The following is a 10,469-nucleotide window of genomic DNA, read 5'->3' on the forward strand; positions in this document are numbered from 1 at the left end:
TTCTTCTTCTTCTTCCTTTCATTTTCTTTCTTACTTTTCTCTTATATTGCTCCATTTTACTGTCTGTCTTTTCTATTTTTAGTTGTTCTATTCAATTTTTTTCTGATTGCTGCCTGTTTGAACTTCTTTTCTGTTTTCATTGTTGGTTATGTGTTTGTTTATTCTTTTTGGTGTGTGTGTGTGTATGTATGTATGTATGGGGTTTTTTCCTCTTTCCATGCCCATACAGCCCAGCCACAAATACATATGCCCTCTGCAGTTTCACCCACTGGGCAAAAGTCAGTCCCACCTCCTACACCACCTGACCAACGTTAATAGCCAACACTAGTCAAACCCATACCTAACAGAGCAGAGGCTCACAACTGAACACACATTTGCATTCTCTAACTACACCCACAGGAGACAGTGGGTAAGAGTCTAACAATACATCAACATACAATGGTCAATCAAAATGCAAATACCACAATATTCTGGAGACAAAAGACAATTTTATCTCACACAAAGAAACAAGAGAGAATAGTTCAAACAACTGACCAAGATGGGATCCAAAAAATAGTTTCTGAGAAAGAAAAGGTAATGGAACTAACAGAAAAAGGACTCAAAAGAATGATATTTAGGTGCCTTCGAAGAACTGACAGAAAGATCCAGGAAAGCAAGAACAGAAAAAATTTCAAAGAATTCAGGAAAACACTACAAGAACAAACATAAAATAAATGCAAATTTGAAACAATACAGCACCTCCTGGTGTAGCATTGTAGAATCAGCACTGAACTGTGAGCCACAATGTCAGCTGTTCAAATTTACCAACTGCTCCTCAGAAATACTATACAGGTTGCTATGAGTTGGACACAACTCGACAGCACTTAATAACAACAACATATACACTGATATATATATATATACAAAGATACATACGTACAGACATATATGAGAAATTTGAAGGAAAAACAAACGCAGAGGTGGAAAGGATAAAATTCAAGGGAATGGAGAGAGCAGAATGAGAAGTAAGAATAAATATTTATGGATTTAAGAATAAAATATGTATGGATTTTAAGTCAAATTGGGCAACTAATGTCTGTAATATCCAATATTGGGGAATAAGATCAACCAAACTCTAAGTTTGCTATTCAAAGGGCAAATACTTCCTTCCCCTCTTTGTCACATGTTGAAAATAGGAACCAGGTGCACGTGGTCCTAAACTCATACCAGACTTTCATCATTTGTACATGAAAGTCTCCCTTTTATTTATTGATTGGTTGTAATAGTCTAACAGACAACTGAGAAATCCCTACCCAACAGCAAACTGAAACAAATGACAACTTCCATCCACCCGGGATTCTCACCCATCCCTCGCCCTCCTTGAAACTGTGCCCCTCATTACCCTGCATTCCCTTTAATGTAGTCTTAGTATACTTACATTTACTTAGTATTTACTAATAGCATATTTTTTTTGCTTCTATTGTTTTAAAGTTTGTTTAAAAGTCTCTTCATCTACATTGGACATGTTTTATTTCACAGTTACAAATGTATCATGAAGATGCAATCTTTGAAGACTTAAAATTAAATTCTCAAGGCTCACCCATACTGTCATATGTAACTATATTCATTCATTTGATTACTGAACTTTTTTTTATTTCGCTACTTTAAAGACAATGTATGAATACTGAGGAATACAAAAGTTTCATCCATTTCTGGAAATGTGGCTGCTTAAAAAAAAAACAAAAAAAGTCATCTGCTCCTAACACATGTTTAAATTTTCTTTCGTCTGTCTTCACCCCTTCCATGATAAATGCTTTACTCTATTAAATATTTTATACATGCTTTACTATTTTGTTCCTAACGCATCAGAAATATCTTTAGTCTGCAGAGAAGGGGTGCTTGTTTTTCTAAAAAATCAGAACAGAGAAACTCAAAATGCCTTTAATACAATGCCACATTTGAACACCCCCCGTGCCTACATAAACCTCGGGTTTGTGAGTCCCTTAAGCCCACCTGAGACCTTACAGCAGTTGAGCTGTTTGTAAAGAATCATTTGGTTGGACATAAAGAAATCTCCTGTGGTACTGAAAACACATCCCTCAGAGAATAAAGGACCAAGCTGTTGGGTATAATGAAAATCAAGTATTAAACATAAGCCATATAGGCACTTCACACACCTGGAACAACAACCTAATGCTTTGGAAAGACAATGGCAGAAAATGAATCTCATGTGTATTCCAGATGGTTCTGAAGGATCACAGACCAAAAAAAGAAATTCATCCCCACCCCTTTCTGAGCACCTTTGATTAATATTTCCATAGATTCTCAGCTAAACTAAGAGCTAAGTGATTGAAATAGTCTCCTGAGATGTAACAAGTTATCTTTATCCTTCTCATTTGTATGTGAATGCGAAGTTATCTAGAAGGAAGAACATTACAAACAACAACCGAACTGTTAGGGTTATACTGACTTCTTCTTAGGGGCTATAATGACCAAGACAATACATAGATCTCAGCACTAAGATGAACATACATGAGAGTTTAAAACAAATCAACTGAGCGTCCCAGTGGTGGAGAGCTTGGGAGGGAGAGAGAAATTCCCAGCTATGAGGAGTATTAGCCAGGATGGTACAACTACATTTCTTCTCAGCAGAAAGAACACAGTGCCACCACACACAACAGCTTTTAAAAGAGCAAATATTTTCTATTCATTTTAAAGAAAATTATGTTTGTGAGACTAGAAAATTGTGTGGATGCAAATTTTCCAACCTAGCAATTATCTCTGATCCATTTCAATAAGCAAAGGTTTGGGGAAATTATTCCTGTATGAATCATTTTCACTGCTTTTTATTTGCAGAATAGATTGGAACTGTAAGAATAAGAGACCTTCAACTCCTATTAACATTTTTGCATGCAATAGAGGCTCTCCAGAAATTTAAAAAACAAACATTAGTAAATCGATAAAAGAAAACATTATTTGATTTCACCTTGGGCTCAGCCACCCACTGCCTATCTCCTCCCCATCCTTGGGAATTTTCCTTTTGAGCTGACCCAGCTAGGATGTAGACAGGAGGTGGGGGTGGGCACTGCAGCTGAAAGGAGCTGCATGAGTAAAGGTAAAACTTAGAAGAGAAAAGGAAGGGTTCGAGTGGAGAAGCCACTGTAGAGGAGGAGGCAGATAGTGAAGGAGCTAGAATGTTAGCATAATTGGAAAACACAAAGACCAGTGGGCAACTGTGTGTGTGTGCATGCTCCCATCTACAAAGATGGATGTTGTCCAAGGACTTAGGATAACAGGGATAACCAGTAAGAGGCAGCAGATCATTTGCATACTGTGATTAAAGCTGATGGTCTTTGGTGTCAGATTGTGGCTAAAATACTGGCTTTGCTATTTACTGTGTGACCTTGGGCAAGTCATTTACCTTATTTGAGGCAAACTTCAAAACAAACTAGTTGCTGTCAAGACGATTCTGACTCGTGGAGACTCCAGGTGTACAAACAAGAGAGAACTGCTCTCTAGGGCTTTCAATGGCAGTAGCCTTTTGGAAGCAGATCTCCAGGAGTTTCTTCTATAGCTCCTCTACATGGATTCAAGCCATGAACCTTTTTGTTGGTAGTCAAACACTTAATCAATTGCACCACCCAGGGATCCCAAGGCAAAGTTACCTACTCTCTAAAATGGGATGATGTTAACAATTCACGGAGTGATCAAGAGGATTAAATGAAAGAATCCACCCAAAGTATCCAGTACATTGTGAAATTAAGTTTAACTCTTAAAACCGTAATCATCAATCATCATCAATATCGTTGTAATTATTATTTCAAGAAAAATATTTTTCTATCTGAGATTCATCCTTCCCCTATTCCTAGTCAAAACTTAAATAACTGTCATCAAGTAAATTCCAATTCATAGCGACCGACCCTACATGGATTTACAGGGAGTGCTGATGTGGTGCTGTGGGCTAATGTGTCAGACTACAAAGTCTTTTGAACTGCAAGGTCGGTGGTTCAAGCTCACCAGCTGTTTCTTGGAAACCCTCTACAGGGTCGCTATGGGTCAGAATCAACTCTACGGCATTTAACAACAACAAAAAATTTTTCCTAGCCTCATCCTTCTTTCATGGTATGACTGGTAGATTTGAACCACGGACCTTGCAGTTAGCGATTCAATGATAAGAAACTCAATTATCAGCAATAATGATAAAAATAGGACATATGCTATCTTCATTTTGAACAGCTTTAAAAGTGTACCTTTATTGTAATAAAATTTTGCAATTTCCTTATTTTAAATAAATTTAGGGCAAATTGAACTTCACTTCTTGAGATTACAAAGAACAAACATGGGTGAACTCCAGCTTAAGTTTTTCTATATATTTTCTTTTGGGAGTGGGGGTTAGGAATTGGCTGGAATCTAGAAAAAGAGAGTTAACTCTCTACTTAAAAGCAAGTGCACGCTGAGAACATTCAGTAAGGGCTGCATCTACTGGGAATGGCATCCCTGAGGGAGAAACAGGGCACCTACAGATTGTAGCAGATGGGGATTATGTGCTCTTTGTTTGGCGTTACGGGTCTGAGGCACCAGAACACAGTTTCTCAAGTGCAGTTAGGCAATGCCATACCCACCGAGCCTCCAGATTTCTTTTTATTTAAGGAATGAGGAAACTTGAAGGAAAATACACACTCATTTTCTAAAATAAGCTACTTAAAAGTCAAGGAAAGCAGACTTATGTTACCTATTTCAGTGAGTGGTTGTATGGAACACAAGAAAGTTTACTGACAGAAAGATGGGGTATCTGAGATCAAAGGCCTAGCTTTTTACTGAGACTTCAGTGGCAGATATTTCACTACATCATTTGTCAGAGAAGGGAAGGGTGTGAACTGCATCAGCCAGAGGGTTTTTCCAGTTCTCTAATTCTGATTTCCCATCATTGTTGTCAAGTGCAGTAGAGTTGGTTGCGACTCACAGAGACACTGTGTGGGGTTTCTGAGCATTGAGTGGACGGTTTGAACTGCTGGCCTTGTGGCTAGCAGTCCAGTGCTTAGCCTACAGTGCCATTGTCCATTAGCCATGTTTAACATATTAAAGTAGCTGCCAAGGAGTCAGTGCTGACTCATGGTGACGCCCCACGTATGTCACAGTAGAAGTGTGCTCCATAAAGTTCTCAATTTTTCAAAAGTAGATTGCCAGACTTTTCTTCTGAGACACCATGAACTCTAGTTTCCAACCTTTCAATTTTCAGCTGAGAACTTCACCCTACCAGTACCACCCATGGTCCCCATTTTACATACTGGTGTCTCCAAACTAAGTATGATCTTTTCCTCTATTAAAAACCTGTACATTTCCCCTATTTTTAGAATAATAAGTATGCACTGGCTTGGATTATAATTGTGAATCTTTATCTTTATTTTCGATTCTAAGATGGTGTAAGGCAGGAGATAGTTTTTATATGATTCGCATCCCCCAAATTGTGGTCATAGTGGTCTGACTATGATCAAGTGGCATTTATCCCAAATATGTAAGGCTGGTGCAACGTGCAAGAATAAATCAATGTAATCAATTATAAATCAGCAGGCTCAAGAAGAAAATGTATACAACTGTCAACTGAAGTCCTGGTGTGGTGCTGTGGGTTAATGTGCTGGACCACAAAGTCTATTTGAAACACAAGGTTGGTGGTTCAAACTCACCAGCTACTCCTCAGAAACCCTATACAGGGTTGCTATAAGTCAGATCCAACTTGACAGCACTTACAGCAACAACAACAACAACATATCAACTGATGCAGAAAAACAGGTTCAACACCTGTTCATGATTTCAAAGAAAAACTCTCAGCAAACAAGCTATAGAAGAGAATTTCCTCAATTTGATCAATAGTAAATAAGGAGATCTGGGTAGTGTAGTGGTTACAAGTCGGGCTGCCAACCTCAAGGTCAGCAGTTCAAAACTACCAGCAGTTCCATGGGAGACAGATGAGGCGTTCTGCTCCCGTAAAGATTTACAGCCTCGGAAACCCTGTACAGGGTCACTATGAGTCGGAACCGACTCCACGGCACATAACAACAACAATATAGGAGAAGTCTCTGTATTTTCTTCATAATTTTCTGTAAACTTAAAACTATTCTAAAATTATAGGTTTATTAACTGAAAACAATGAGTTGTGTGTACACCTTAGTGATTCAAACTATCCCAAGATCTGGTTTGAATCTCATTATTAGCTGATTCCCATCTCACTTCCGGCTGTGCAGTCTGCTCTTGAGTAAGCTACCCAACGTTTTCAACCTGTTTCTTCATGTAAAATGGGCATTAATAACATGACTTACTTCCAAACTATTCTTGTTTTATGTAGGCAAACTCTTTATCCCAGAGCCAAGAACATAATAAATATCCTGTAAGTATTAGCTCTGGTAGCGTAGTGGTTACGAATCGGGCTGCGAACCCTAAGGTCAGCAGTTAGAAACTACCAGCTGTTCCGTGGGAGAAAGATGAGACTTTCTGCTCCCATAAAGATTTACAGCCTCGGAAACCCTGTACAGGGCCGCTATGAGTCGGAACCAACTCCACAGCACATAACAACAACAACAACAAAGTATTAGTTGATAATTGTGATAGCTTTATTAACTCAGATATTTGATTAACTAAATGAAAATCTTTAATATTTCCAAAGACCTCAAAAGCTATAAGGATTACAATAGATCAGACAGTTGTAGCCAGGTGCGGTCGAGTCAGCTGCGACTCATAGCGCCCTATGCACAACAGTGCCCTGTCCTGCACCAACTTCATTAATTGTTGTTACGCTTGAGCATAACGCTGCTACCACTGTGCCAATTCATCTCATTGGGTGCCTTTATCTTTTTTGATGGCCCTCCATTTTCCAAGCATGATGTTCTTCTCCAGGAAATGGTCACTCCTGGTAATATGTTCGAAATATGAGAGACAAACTCTGGTCATCCTGCTTCTAAGGAAAATTCTGGCTGTACTTCTTCCAACACAGATTTCTTTCTTCTTCTGGCAGTCCATGGTACGCATAGTGTCCTGGAGTGGTGCTGTAGGATAAACACTAGATGGCAAGGTCATTCGAACTACAAGGTCGATGGTCCAAACTCAGCAGATGCTCCTCAGAAATCCTATACAGGGTCATTATGAGTCAGAACAGACTCAACAGCTCTTAATAACATGATATTTTTAATGTTCTTTTCCAATATCATAACTCAAATGCATCAATTCTTCTATGGTCTTCATTGTAAACTTTCACATGCATATGAGGCGAATGAAAATAACATGGTTTAGGTCAGGCATACCTTAGTTCTCAAACTGACATCTTTGCTATTGAACACTTTAAAGAGGCTTTGCACAGATTTGCCTAATGTAATACATCATTTAACGTCTTGACTGCTGCTTCCATGAGTGTTGGTAGCGGATCCAAGCAAAATGAAGTCTTTGACAACTTCAATTTTTTCTCCATTCATATAGATATTGTTTATTGGTCCAATGGTGAGGATTTCTGTTTTGTTTACATTGAGGTGCAACCCATACTGAAGGTTATGGCCTTTGATCCTCATCAGGAAGTATTTTAAGTCTTCTTCATTTTCAGCAAATAAGTTAGTATCATTTGCATATCCCAGGTTGTTAATAAGTCTTCCTCCAATCCTGATGCCACATTCTCCAGTTTCTCAGATTATTTGCTCAGCATACATATTGAATAAGTATGATGGAAGAATACAACCCTGGTGCACACCTTTCCCAATTTTAATCCCACAGTGTTCCCTTGTTCCATTTGAAAAACTGCCTCTTGGTCTATGTACTGGTTCCTCATGGACACAATATAGACTTTCCACACAGTTGAAAGCCTTTGAGTAGTCAATAAAGCACAGGTAAACATCTTTCTGGTATTCTCAGTCAAGCTCCAAATGATATCAGCAATGATATCCCTTGTTCCATGCCCTCATCTGAATTTGTCTTGTGCCTTTGGCAGTTCTCTGACAATAAAGACTCCATAGCACATAACCACCATGACCACCACCACCACCACCACCATAGAGTCACTATGAGTTGAGAACAATGGTAAACAAACAACAGGTTCCTTATTTAGATCTACAAGGCATCTCAGAGGGATCCTCTAGTCTATTCTTAGTTCCTCCATATTTTAGTAGAAAAACTGGGACTGAACAACAACCTTCTCATTCCTCGAGACATTGCTCCCTTTTAAAGTTCTTTTCCTCAGCTTTAGCTCTTTTTCCTCCCTGATTTGTTCAAGCATGTATTGAGCACCTTCTTTGTGGTAGGTATCTTGCTGGAATCTGAGGTTCCTCTGACAAATAAGACTTGATCTGTGCCCTCAAGAGATAGTTCAGCTTGGGTGACAGACAAGTAAAACAGTAGCACTTGCTATGCGGGAGCTGTGCAGGCTGCTCTGCAGTTATACAGTAGAGAGGACAACGTATCCATACCAGTAGAAAGGAGAAGCCAGAGAACTGGCAATCAGAGAAAGGTTCATGAAAGAGGTGGTACCGAAGCTTGATCTGCTAACGGGTTGCTCAGGAGACTTGAGTGCTCACCAGAAAGAGGACTGTGCTTTGAATGACAATTTGAGATCATTGCTAGTCGTTAAGGAGCATAGTCCAAGGTGGGAGTCCATGCTCATGAGACTCAAAATAGTGGCGTTTCATGTCACAACTACCAGTTCAAAATACTTGCAGCAAGGAAATAAGAGGATGAAAGAGGTTCTTACAACAGTAAACTCTCCAAACCTTCCCTCCATGAAGCAATTTCTGTCCCCCCGCAACCTGCTCATGGCCATTTTGATTAAATTGTTATTGATTGAATGTGACCCCAAAATATGTGTTGTCAATGCTAACTACATACTTACAAATGTACTTCCATTTGGGAATAGAGTTTCCTTTTATGTTAATGAGGCAGCTAAGTGTAGACTGTGCCTTTAGCCAATCACTTTTGAAATCTACACAGAGCAGATTAGCCATAGAAGCGTGGAAGAATAAATGGGGAAATGTTGATGCTATGCTATCTTCAAAAAACCAAGAAAGAGAAACAAAAAAGGGAATTTGCACCAGAGTGGACAGAGTGATAGAGCCTTCTTGCAGAGCTAGGGTGTCCTTCAGTTTTCTAGCCCCCTAAACTGTTCTGGTATGGAGTTTTAGGATAGGCAAGGGACTGCAAACTCAGGTTGAACAACAAGGTCGGTGGTTCAAACCCACCAGTTGCTCCTCGTAAACCCTATACAATTTAGCTATGAGTCGGAACCAACTCGACAGCACTTAACAACAACAACAGTGAGGAAGTAAATTTGTGTTTGTTAAAGTCACCCACTTATGGTACTTACATTATAGCAGCACTAAGAATTTAAGACAGATATTGTTGTTGTTGTTGTTGTTAAGTGTCTTCAAGTCGGTTCCGACTCATAGTGGCCCTGTATAGAATTTACAAGGAGCGCTGGGAGTTTGAACCACCCACCTTGTGGCTCAAACTGACCTAGTGGTCCAGTGCTTTATGCTACAGCACTACACCAGGACTCCAAGACAGATATTGTTGTTGTTGTTGTTAAGTGTCATCGAGTCAGTTCCAACTCATAGCAGCCCTATATAGAGTTTCCAAGGAGCACTGGGAGTTTGAACTACCCACCTTGTGGTTCAAACCGACCATGCAGTCCAGCGTATTAACCCACAGCACCACACCAGGACTCCAAGACATTTAGAGTTAGCAAAACTAACTCTAAATCATATTACTGCCTTTGACTATTTTCCCCTAGAGTCCTAGCATAGCGCTGTAGGATAAGTGGTTGACTGCTAAATGAAAGGGGGGTGGTTCAAACCCACCAGCTGCTCCTTGGAAACTATACAGGATCACTAAGAGTCGGAACTCAGTTGAAGGCACTTAACAAAAACAACAACATTCTTCCCTAGGATTTCTCCATTTTGTGATCTGCTTTTTCTTCGGATTCACTACAGTACTCCTCATAATGAGTATATGTTACTTCCTCTGCTCTGGTCCTAAGGCCGAGTACCACCAGATGACTTCCTAAGGTTCTTGATTGGTGGTTGATGGTAGCCAATCAAAGTATAGGAAGCAAAAGTCAGAACCCACCAGAGTCTGGAGATTAGTGAAGTAGGGAAGTTAGAAGCTAGAGGTGCTAACAGAAATCAGGAGATGATAAAAGCTCAAAGCCATGCAAATACTCAGGAAAGGGGAGGCTGAGGGGAATTGAAATTCTCTGGGAAGCAGGTGGAGGCAGGCAGAAAGAAAAAGGCAGAAGAATCACACCCACAGAAAGGAAAATATGTGCCTCCACAGACTTGATTCCTCACAACCCATCGGTTCTAAAGCAGACCCGTGAAGAGGCATGTGGGGGACTATGGCAGATCACAGCTGGCTGAAGAAGAGGTCAGAGGCAAGAGTCCTTAGATTCTTAGGAAAGACCAGCGCAAGTGGCCAGTAACAACAAAAAGCAAGAAGTTCTTATGAAAATGAGACTGCAAAAA

The sequence above is a fragment of the Chrysochloris asiatica genome, unplaced genomic scaffold, assembly GCF_000296735.1.
Source record: "Chrysochloris asiatica unplaced genomic scaffold, ChrAsi1.0 scaffold00032, whole genome shotgun sequence".
NCBI lineage: Eukaryota > Metazoa > Chordata > Mammalia > Afrosoricida > Chrysochloridae > Chrysochloris > Chrysochloris asiatica.